We start from the raw sequence: 12,500 nt of genomic DNA on the forward strand, positions 1-12,500 counted from the left end.
TCAACGGTATATGATATCTATCATAATAATATATGTTGGATGAAAAATAATGAAAAATTATTTTAACATCAAATTTTACCGCTAGAACTCGCCCTCGCGCTTTACTTACCTATTCCTATGTTGAACGTCGAAATGAAGACAATGAAATATTCTTTCAGGTGAGGCGTATCGGGCGCATTTAAAATGATCAGTGACACGCTCGTTGATCACGTTTATGCCCTATAACGATATGATATTGATATTTTTTTATGGTATTCATCATAATAATAAATGATGTATGAAAAAAAAAATTGGTTAGTTTAGGTTAGGTTAGGTCACGTTAGGTATGATTAGGTTAGGTTAGGTTAGTTTTTGTTTAGGATAGGTTAGGTTAGTTTTTGTTTAGGTTAGGTTTGTTTTTGTTTAGGTTAGTTTTTGCTTAGGTTAGGTTAGTTTTTGTTTAGGTTAGTTTAGGTTAGGTTAGGTTAGTTTAAGTTAGGTTAGGTTAGTTTTTGTTTAGGTTAGGTTAGGTTAGTTTTTGTTTAGGTAAGGTTAGGTAAGGTTAGATTAGGTAAGGTTAGGTTAGGTTTAGTTTAGGTTAGGTTGTGTTAGGTTAGGTAAGGTTATGTTAGGTTATGTTAGGTTAGGTTAGGTGAGGTGAGGTTAGGTCAGGTCAGCGAACGGACGTAGTCGACGAGAGCGCAGCTTTTAGCGAGACATGGGCCCTCCTGGCTAGCTAAATCTGCGTCCCTCCGGCATGTCAAGTAGACGATGCCGGCGGGACGCAGATTTAGCTAGCCAGGAGGGCCCATGGCTCGCTTAAAGCGGCGCTCTCGTCGACTACGTTCGATCGCTAACCTGACCTAACCTCACCTCACCTAACCTAACCTAACATAACCTAACATAACCTTACCTTACCTAACACAACCTAACCTAAACTAAACCTAACCTAACCTAACCTTACCTAATCTAACCTTACCTAACCTAACCTAAACAAAAACTAACCTAACCTAAACTAACCTAATCTAACCTAAACTAACCTAACCTAACCTAACCTAACCTAACCTAACCTAACCTAACCTAACCTAACATAATATTACCTAATTTTTTTTTTCATACATCATATCTTATCATGATGGAAAAAAAAATTAGAAATTTAAAAAAAAAAAATTAACCAAACAAATTACCAAAATATATATTCGCAATTCGCAATTCGAAATTTCAAATGAAAGATTAAACCCAAAGAGAATCGTCAATTTTGCCTTTTGTAGTGATATTTCGGTCACGCGGTCGGTAGTACGGCGCTTTATCAATGCTATGCTACATTTTGTTTGGCACTCTTGACGGTTTGCGAACGAAGTACGAGACCGCGGCTTAAAGCGAGACATGCATCGACGACGCACGAGAGCGCGACACGTGGCCCGCCTGGCGAGCTAAATCGTCGTGCATCGTGCACTTCACGTCCGCCTCTCGCCGGTTCGGCGGCGTGCGTATTATGACGATAATATGTTATCGATATATGATATCTATCATAATATTGTATGATGGATGAAAAAAAAATGTTTTTTTTTTTTCAATTTAAATTAGATAGGGTTTAGGTTAGATAAGGTTAGGTGAGGTTTATTTAAATTTTTTTTATTTCTGCTTTTATTGAATTCCTTGGTTTTTCGTACGAGGGTTATTACTTCACTATTACATTGTTCATATTTCATTTACATTATTAACAGTACGGCGCTTTATCAATACTATGCTACATTTTGTTTGGCACTCTTGACGGTTTGCGAACGAAGTACGAGACCGCGGCTTAAAGCGAGACATGCATCGACGACGCACGAGAGCGCGACACGTGGCCCGCCTGGCGAGCTAAATCGTCGTGCATCGTGCACTTCACGTCCGACTCTCGCCGGTTCGGCGGCGTGCGTATTATGACGATAATATGGTTAGGTTAGGTCAGGTTAGGTTTATGTAAGGTTAGGTTGGGTTAAGTTGGCGAACGAACGTCGTCGACGAGAGCGCCGTTTAAAGCGAGACATCCTTCGACGACGAGGTCGCTGCTTCGGCCGTCGACGACGGACGAGAGCGCCGCTTAAAGCGTGACACGGGCCCGCCTGGCCAGCTAAATCTGAGTCCCGCCGGCATCGTGCACTTCACACGTCCCACTCTCGCCGGTTCGTGCGTATTTAAACGACATTATATTATCGTTATGTCAATGGTATATTATACCTATCATAATAATGTATGATGAATGAAAAGAAATGAAAAATTATTTCAACATCAAATTATACCGCTAGAACTAGACAATGAAATTATCTTACGATTACGTTCATGCCTTATGACGATATAATATTGATATTTCATAATAATATAATATGATGGATGTAAAAAAAAAGATTTTTTTTTTTTTATTTTAATTAGCTTAGGTTAGGTTAGGTAAGGTTAGGTTAGGTTAGGTTAGGTTAGGTTAGGTTAGGTTAGGTTAGGTTAGGTTAGGTTAGGTTAGGTTAGGTTAGGTTAGGTTAGGTTAGGTTAGGTTAGGTTAGGTTAGGTTAGGTTAGGTTAGGTTAGGTCAGGTTAGGTTTATGTAATATTAGGTTGGGTTAAGTTGGCTAACGAACGTCGTCGACGAGAGCGCCGTTTAAAGCGAGACATCCGTCGTCGACGACGAGGTCGCTGCTTCGGCCGTCGACGACGGACGAGAGCGCCGCTTAAAGCGTGACACGGGCCCGCCTGGCCAGCTAAATCTGAGTCCCGCCGGCATCGTGCACTTCACACGTCCCACTCGTCGAAATGAAGACAATGAAATTTAATTATCTTACGATTACGTTCATGCCTTATGACGATATAATATTGATATTTCATAATAATATAATATGATGGATGTAAAAAAAAAAGATTTTTTTTTTATTTATTTAAATTAGCTTAGGTTAGGTTAGGTAAGGTTTATTTTAATTTTTTTTTTTTTTTTTTTTTTAATTCTTCGTTATATATATAATGTTAATAATATGATGGATGTAAAAAAAAAGATTTTTTTTTTTAATTTAAACTAGCTTAGGTTAGGTTAGGTAAGGTTAGGTTAGGTTAGGTTAGGTTAGGTTAGGTTAGGTTAGGTTAGGTTAGGTTTGGTTAGGTTAGGTTAGGTTAGGTTAGGTTAGGTCAGGTTAGGTTTATGTAAGGTTAGGTTGGGTTTAGTTGGCGAACGAACGTCGTCGACGAGAGCGCCGTTTAAAGCGAGACATCGCCGTTTCGGCCGTCGACGACGCACGAGAGGGCCGCTTAGAGCGCGACACGTGGCCCGCCTGGCGAGCTAAATCGTCGTGCATCGTGCACTTCACGTCCGACTCTCGCCGCGTTCGGCGGCGTGCGTATTATGACGATATTATGTTATCGACATGTCAACGGTATATGATATCTATCATAATAATATATGTTGGATGAAAAATAATGAAAAATTATTTTAACATCAAATTTTACCGCTAGAACTCGCCCTCGCGCTTTACTTACCTATTCCTATGTTGAACGTCGAAATGAAGACAATGAAATATTCTTTCAGGTGAGGCGTATCGGGCGCATTTAAAATGATCAGTGACACGCTCGTTGATCACGTTTATGCCCTATAACGATATGATATTGATATTTTTTTATGGTATTCATCATAATAATAAATGATGTATGAAAAAAAAAATTGGTTAGTTTAGGTTAGGTTAGGTCACGTTAGGTATGATTAGGTTAGGTTAGGTTAGTTTTTGTTTAGGATAGGTTAGGTTAGTTTTTGTTTAGGTTAGGTTTGTTTTTGTTTAGGTTAGTTTTTGCTTAGGTTAGGTTAGTTTTTGTTTAGGTTAGTTTAGGTTAGGTTAGGTTAGTTTAAGTTAGGTTAGGTTAGTTTTTGTTTAGGTTAGGTTAGGTTAGTTTTTGTTTAGGTAAGGTTAGGTAAGGTTAGATTAGGTAAGGTTAGGTTAGGTTTAGTTTAGGTTAGGTTGTGTTAGGTTAGGTAAGGTTATGTTAGGTTATGTTAGGTTAGGTTAGGTGAGGTGAGGTTAGGTCAGGTCAGCGAACGGACGTAGTCGACGAGAGCGCAGCTTTTAGCGAGACATGGGCCCTCCTGGCTAGCTAAATCTGCGTCCCTCCGGCATGTCAAGTAGACGATGCCGGCGGGACGCAGATTTAGCTAGCCAGGAGGGCCCATGGCTCGCTTAAAGCGGCGCTCTCGTCGACTACGTTCGATCGCTAACCTGACCTAACCTCACCTCACCTAACCTAACCTAACATAACCTAACATAACCTTACCTTACCTAACACAACCTAACCTAAACTAAACCTAACCTAACCTAACCTTACCTAATCTAACCTTACCTAACCTAACCTAAACAAAAACTAACCTAACCTAAACTAACCTAATCTAACCTAAACTAACCTAACCTAACCTAACCTAACCTAACCTAACCTAACCTAACCTAACCTAACATAATATTACCTAATTTTTTTTTTCATACATCATATCTTATCATGATGGAAAAAAAAATTAGAAATTTAAAAAAAAAAAATTAACCAAACAAATTACCAAAATATATATTCGCAATTCGCAATTCGAAATTTCAAATGAAAGATTAAACCCAAAGAGAATCGTCAATTTTGCCTTTTGTAGTGATATTTCGGTCACGCGGTCGGTAGTACGGCGCTTTATCAATGCTATGCTACATTTTGTTTGGCACTCTTGACGGTTTGCGAACGAAGTACGAGACCGCGGCTTAAAGCGAGACATGCATCGACGACGCACGAGAGCGCGACACGTGGCCCGCCTGGCGAGCTAAATCGTCGTGCATCGTGCACTTCACGTCCGCCTCTCGCCGGTTCGGCGGCGTGCGTATTATGACGATAATATGTTATCGATATATGATATCTATCATAATATTGTATGATGGATGAAAAAAAAATGTTTTTTTTTTTTCAATTTAAATTAGATAGGGTTTAGGTTAGATAAGGTTAGGTGAGGTTTATTTAAATTTTTTTTATTTCTGCTTTTATTGAATTCCTTGGTTTTTCGTACGAGGGTTATTACTTCACTATTACATTGTTCATATTTCATTTACATTATTAACAGTACGGCGCTTTATCAATACTATGCTACATTTTGTTTGGCACTCTTGACGGTTTGCGAACGAAGTACGAGACCGCGGCTTAAAGCGAGACATGCATCGACGACGCACGAGAGCGCGACACGTGGCCCGCCTGGCGAGCTAAATCGTCGTGCATCGTGCACTTCACGTCCGACTCTCGCCGGTTCGGCGGCGTGCGTATTATGACGATAATATGGTTAGGTTAGGTCAGGTTAGGTTTATGTAAGGTTAGGTTGGGTTAAGTTGGCGAACGAACGTCGTCGACGAGAGCGCCGTTTAAAGCGAGACATCCTTCGACGACGAGGTCGCTGCTTCGGCCGTCGACGACGGACGAGAGCGCCGCTTAAAGCGTGACACGGGCCCGCCTGGCCAGCTAAATCTGAGTCCCGCCGGCATCGTGCACTTCACACGTCCCACTCTCGCCGGTTCGTGCGTATTTAAACGACATTATATTATCGTTATGTCAATGGTATATTATACCTATCATAATAATGTATGATGAATGAAAAGAAATGAAAAATTATTTCAACATCAAATTATACCGCTAGAACTAGACAATGAAATTATCTTACGATTACGTTCATGCCTTATGACGATATAATATTGATATTTCATAATAATATAATATGATGGATGTAAAAAAAAAGATTTTTTTTTTTTTATTTTAATTAGCTTAGGTTAGGTTAGGTAAGGTTAGGTTAGGTTAGGTTAGGTTAGGTTAGGTTAGGTTAGGTTAGGTTAGGTTAGGTTAGGTTAGGTTAGGTTAGGTTAGGTTAGGTTAGGTTAGGTTAGGTTAGGTTAGGTTAGGTTAGGTTAGGTTAGGTCAGGTTAGGTTTATGTAATATTAGGTTGGGTTAAGTTGGCTAACGAACGTCGTCGACGAGAGCGCCGTTTAAAGCGAGACATCCGTCGTCGACGACGAGGTCGCTGCTTCGGCCGTCGACGACGGACGAGAGCGCCGCTTAAAGCGTGACACGGGCCCGCCTGGCCAGCTAAATCTGAGTCCCGCCGGCATCGTGCACTTCACACGTCCCACTCGTCGAAATGAAGACAATGAAATTTAATTATCTTACGATTACGTTCATGCCTTATGACGATATAATATTGATATTTCATAATAATATAATATGATGGATGTAAAAAAAAAAGATTTTTTTTTTATTTATTTAAATTAGCTTAGGTTAGGTTAGGTAAGGTTTATTTTAATTTTTTTTTTTTTTTTTTTTTTAATTCTTCGTTATATATATAATGTTAATAATATGATGGATGTAAAAAAAAAGATTTTTTTTTTTAATTTAAACTAGCTTAGGTTAGGTTAGGTAAGGTTAGGTTAGGTTAGGTTAGGTTAGGTTAGGTTAGGTTAGGTTAGGTTAGGTTTGGTTAGGTTAGGTTAGGTTAGGTTAGGTTAGGTCAGGTTAGGTTTATGTAAGGTTAGGTTGGGTTTAGTTGGCGAACGAACGTCGTCGACGAGAGCGCCGTTTAAAGCGAGACATCGCCGTTTCGGCCGTCGACGACGCACGAGAGGGCCGCTTAGAGCGCGACACGTGGCCCGCCTGGCGAGCTAAATCGTCGTGCATCGTGCACTTCACGTCCGACTCTCGCCGCGTTCGGCGGCGTGCGTATTATGACGATATTATGTTATCGACATGTCAACGGTATATGATATCTATCATAATAATATATGTTGGATGAAAAATAATGAAAAATTATTTTAACATCAAATTTTACCGCTAGAACTCGCCCTCGCGCTTTACTTACCTATTCCTATGTTGAACGTCGAAATGAAGACAATGAAATATTCTTTCAGGTGAGGCGTATCGGGCGCATTTAAAATGATCAGTGACACGCTCGTTGATCACGTTTATGCCCTATAACGATATGATATTGATATTTTTTTATGGTATTCATCATAATAATAAATGATGTATGAAAAAAAAAATTGGTTAGTTTAGGTTAGGTTAGGTCACGTTAGGTATGATTAGGTTAGGTTAGGTTAGTTTTTGTTTAGGATAGGTTAGGTTAGTTTTTGTTTAGGTTAGGTTTGTTTTTGTTTAGGTTAGTTTTTGCTTAGGTTAGGTTAGTTTTTGTTTAGGTTAGTTTAGGTTAGGTTAGGTTAGTTTAAGTTAGGTTAGGTTAGTTTTTGTTTAGGTTAGGTTAGGTTAGTTTTTGTTTAGGTAAGGTTAGGTAAGGTTAGATTAGGTAAGGTTAGGTTAGGTTTAGTTTAGGTTAGGTTGTGTTAGGTTAGGTAAGGTTATGTTAGGTTATGTTAGGTTAGGTTAGGTGAGGTGAGGTTAGGTCAGGTCAGCGAACGGACGTAGTCGACGAGAGCGCAGCTTTTAGCGAGACATGGGCCCTCCTGGCTAGCTAAATCTGCGTCCCTCCGGCATGTCAAGTAGACGATGCCGGCGGGACGCAGATTTAGCTAGCCAGGAGGGCCCATGGCTCGCTTAAAGCGGCGCTCTCGTCGACTACGTTCGATCGCTAACCTGACCTAACCTCACCTCACCTAACCTAACCTAACATAACCTAACATAACCTTACCTTACCTAACACAACCTAACCTAAACTAAACCTAACCTAACCTAACCTTACCTAATCTAACCTTACCTAACCTAACCTAAACAAAAACTAACCTAACCTAAACTAACCTAATCTAACCTAAACTAACCTAACCTAACCTAACCTAACCTAACCTAACCTAACCTAACCTAACCTAACATAATATTACCTAATTTTTTTTTTCATACATCATATCTTATCATGATGGAAAAAAAAATTAGAAATTTAAAAAAAAAAAATTAACCAAACAAATTACCAAAATATATATTCGCAATTCGCAATTCGAAATTTCAAATGAAAGATTAAACCCAAAGAGAATCGTCAATTTTGCCTTTTGTAGTGATATTTCGGTCACGCGGTCGGTAGTACGGCGCTTTATCAATGCTATGCTACATTTTGTTTGGCACTCTTGACGGTTTGCGAACGAAGTACGAGACCGCGGCTTAAAGCGAGACATGCATCGACGACGCACGAGAGCGCGACACGTGGCCCGCCTGGCGAGCTAAATCGTCGTGCATCGTGCACTTCACGTCCGCCTCTCGCCGGTTCGGCGGCGTGCGTATTATGACGATAATATGTTATCGATATATGATATCTATCATAATATTGTATGATGGATGAAAAAAAAATGTTTTTTTTTTTTCAATTTAAATTAGATAGGGTTTAGGTTAGATAAGGTTAGGTGAGGTTTATTTAAATTTTTTTTATTTCTGCTTTTATTGAATTCCTTGGTTTTTCGTACGAGGGTTATTACTTCACTATTACATTGTTCATATTTCATTTACATTATTAACAGTACGGCGCTTTATCAATACTATGCTACATTTTGTTTGGCACTCTTGACGGTTTGCGAACGAAGTACGAGACCGCGGCTTAAAGCGAGACATGCATCGACGACGCACGAGAGCGCGACACGTGGCCCGCCTGGCGAGCTAAATCGTCGTGCATCGTGCACTTCACGTCCGACTCTCGCCGGTTCGGCGGCGTGCGTATTATGACGATAATATGGTTAGGTTAGGTCAGGTTAGGTTTATGTAAGGTTAGGTTGGGTTAAGTTGGCGAACGAACGTCGTCGACGAGAGCGCCGTTTAAAGCGAGACATCCTTCGACGACGAGGTCGCTGCTTCGGCCGTCGACGACGGACGAGAGCGCCGCTTAAAGCGTGACACGGGCCCGCCTGGCCAGCTAAATCTGAGTCCCGCCGGCATCGTGCACTTCACACGTCCCACTCTCGCCGGTTCGTGCGTATTTAAACGACATTATATTATCGTTATGTCAATGGTATATTATACCTATCATAATAATGTATGATGAATGAAAAGAAATGAAAAATTATTTCAACATCAAATTATACCGCTAGAACTAGACAATGAAATTATCTTACGATTACGTTCATGCCTTATGACGATATAATATTGATATTTCATAATAATATAATATGATGGATGTAAAAAAAAAGATTTTTTTTTTTTTATTTTAATTAGCTTAGGTTAGGTTAGGTAAGGTTAGGTAAGGTTTATTTTAATTTTTTTTTTTTTTTTTTTTTTTTTTTTTTTAATTCTTCGTTATATATATATAATGTTAATAATATGATGGATGTAAAAAAAAAGATTTTTTTTTTTTTTATTTAAATTAGCTTAGGTTAGGTTAGGTAAGGTTAGGTTAGGTTAGGTTAGTTTTTGTGTTTGGGTTAGGTTAGGTTAGTTTAGGTTAGGTTAGGTCTGCGAACGAACGTCGTCGACGAGAGCGCCGTTTAAAGCGAGACATCGCCGTTTCGGCCGTCGACGACGCACGAGAGGGCCGCTTAGAGCGCGACACGTGGCCCGCCTGGCGAGCTTAATCGTCGTGCATCGTGCACTTCACGTCCGACTCTCGCCGCGTTCGGCGGCGTGCGTATTATGACGATATTATGTTATCGACATGTCAACGGTATATGATATCTATCATAATAATATATGTTGGATGAAAAATAATGAAAAATTATTTTAACATCAAATTTTACCGCTAGAACTCGCCCTCGCGCTTTACTTACCTATTCCTATGTTGAACGTCGAAATGAAGACAATGAAATATTCTTTCAGGTGAGGCGTATCGGGCGCATTTAAAATGATCAGTGACACGCTCGTTGATCACGTTTATGCCCTATAACGATATGATATTGATATTTTTTTATGGTATTCATCATAATAATAAATGATGTATGAAAAAAAAAATTGGTTAGTTTAGGTTAGGTTAGGTCACGTTAGGTATGATTAGGTTAGGTTAGGTTAGTTTTTGTTTAGGATAGGTTAGGTTAGTTTTTGTTTAGGTTAGGTTTGTTTTTGTTTAGGTTAGTTTTTGCTTAGGTTAGGTTAGTTTTTGTTTAGGTTAGTTTAGGTTAGGTTAGGTTAGTTTAAGTTAGGTTAGGTTAGTTTTTGTTTAGGTTAGGTTAGGTTAGTTTTTGTTTAGGTAAGGTTAGGTAAGGTTAGATTAGGTAAGGTTAGGTTAGGTTTAGTTTAGGTTAGGTTGTGTTAGGTTAGGTAAGGTTATGTTAGGTTAGGTTAGGTGAGGTGAGGTTAGGTCAGGTCAGCGAACGGACGTAGTCGACGAGAGCGCAGCTTTTAGCGAGACATGGGCCCTCCTGGCTAGCTAAATCTGCGTCCCTCCGGCATGTCAAGTAGACGATGCCGGCGGGACGCAGATTTAGCTAGCCAGGAGGGCCCATGGCTCGCTTAAAGCGGCGCTCTCGTCGACTACGTTCTTTCGCTAACCTGACCTAACCTCACCTCACCTAACCTAACCTAACATAACCTAACATAACCTTACCTTACCTAACACAACCTAACCTAAGCTAAACCTAACCTAACCTTACCTAATCTAACCTTACCTAACCTAACCTAAACAAAAACTAACCTAACCTCAACTAACCTAATCTAACCTAAACTAACCTAACCTAACCTAACCTAACCTAACCTAACATAATATAACCTAATTTTTTTTTTCATACATCATATCTTATCATGATGGAAAAAAAAATTAGAAATTTAAAAAAAAAAATTTAACCAAACAAATTACCAAAATATATATTCGCAATTCGCAATTTGAAATTTCAAATGAAAGATTAAACCTAAAGAGAATCGTCAATTTCGCCTTTTGTAGTGATATTTCGGTCACGCGGTCGGTAGTGCGGCGCTTTATCAATGCTATGCTACATTTTGTTTGGCACTCTTGACGGTTTGCGAACGAAGTACGAGACCGAGACGAGACCGTACGAGACGAAGTACGAGACCGCGTCCGCCTGGCAAGCTATATTTGCGTCGTATCGGCATTTCAGCCCACCCTCGACCGTTCGGTGGCGAGCGTAATATAACGTTCTCATAATGATATTTATTTCAATGGTTTTATATCATTCATAATGATGGATGAAAAAAAAAAAAAAAAAAAAAAAAAATTGAAATTAAAAAAAAAAAATTATCCAAATTACCAAAATATATATTCGCAATTCGCAATTCGAAATTTCAAATGAAAGATTAAACCTAAAGAGAATCGTCACCTTCGCCTTTTGTAGTGTTATTTCGGTTACGCGGCCGGTAGTGCGCCGCGTTTACACTATAATGTGTGAGGGAAAATGTACGCAGGAGAGAACTGTACGATAAAATAATGGCGACGGATTATTGCGCTACCCAACATTGCCGTGTCCGTATTCGTTGTTGTTGTCGTCTGGGTCTCTCCCCTCATCCATCGTATGTATAGCAGTGGGTTGTCGTCTTTGACAAGACTTCCTTCACGGCGTTCGCAAACTGCGGCGGCCATTCGGCCGCGTCGGCGGTACATTTGCGAGACGAGACACTCACCCGGCGTGCGATTATATTTCGTCGCCGCGGCCTATGCGATCGCATCACTCTGGAGTTCCGCGCTAGCAGAATCATCCTGTCGAGTGACGGCGGACGGCGTTTCAGCCTCCGTCGCTCCGTTTACCGCGCCGACGGCGTGCGTTTTCGGTGTGCACGTTTTACGATGGGAAATTGAGAAACGCGGAGCACGATCTCGTGCTCTGTGCGTATGTATGCATACAATCCGTTGTATCTCGTGCGTCGGCACGTTAAAAATCGAAAGAGAGAGCCAGCGTCGCCCGCCGGGTGACTCCGGTGCGCGTTCGCGTGTGACGTGTGGATCGCGGGTGTCGGCGCGCCCAGTGCGCGCGCGCCCGCGGCCTCGCAGAGCAGCTCCCTGGTTGATCCTGCCAGTAATCATATGCTTGTCTCAAAGACTAAGCCATGCAAGTCTCAGTATGAGCCTAATTAAGGTGAAACCGCGAATGGCTCAATATATCAGTTTTGGTTCCTTAGATCGTACACAGTTACTTGGATAACTGTGGCAATTCTAGAGCTAATACATGCAAACGTAATTCTGAACGGGAACGTGAGGAATGCTTTTATTAGATCAAAAACCAATCGGCGGTCGGCGCTCGCGTCGTCCGTCGCTCTTCGAGATGACTCTAGATAACTTTGAGCTGATCGCACGGTCTAGCACCGGCGACGCATCTTTCAAATGTCTGCCTTATCAACTGTCGATGGTAGTTTATGCGACTACCATGGTTGTCACGGGTAACGGGGAATCAGGGTTCGATTCCGGAGAGGGAGCCTGAGAAACGGCTACCACATCCACGGAAGGCAGCAGGCGCGCAAATTACCCACTCCCGGCACGGGGAGGTAGTGACGAAAAATAACGATACGGGACTCGTCCGAGGCCTCGTGATCGGAATGATTACACTTTAAATCCTTTAACGAGGATCCATTGGAGGGCAAGTCTGGTGCCAGCAGCCGCGGTAATTCCAGCTCCAATAGCATATACTAAAGTTGTTGCGGT

At 40.9% G+C, this 12,500-nt stretch overlaps 1 non-coding gene across 1 annotated transcript in view; it reads left to right on the plus strand.

Moving 5' to 3' along the window:
* The first annotated feature begins 11,858 nt into the window (after nucleotides 1-11,858).
* LOC147079317 (small subunit ribosomal RNA) overlaps nucleotides 11,859-12,500 on the plus strand; it is a 1,944-nt gene continuing 1,302 nt past the window's right edge. Inside the window, exon 1 of the ribosomal RNA XR_015071712.1 lies at nucleotides 11,859-12,500. This exon is cut by the window's right edge and continues 1,302 nt beyond it. This is a non-coding gene — a ribosomal RNA (small subunit ribosomal RNA).

The sequence above is a fragment of the Rhyacophila brunnea genome, unplaced genomic scaffold (genome assembly GCF_057557595.1).
Source record: "Rhyacophila brunnea isolate RB1 unplaced genomic scaffold, BYU_Rbru_1.0 scaffold_10, whole genome shotgun sequence".
NCBI lineage: Eukaryota > Metazoa > Arthropoda > Insecta > Trichoptera > Rhyacophilidae > Rhyacophila > Rhyacophila brunnea.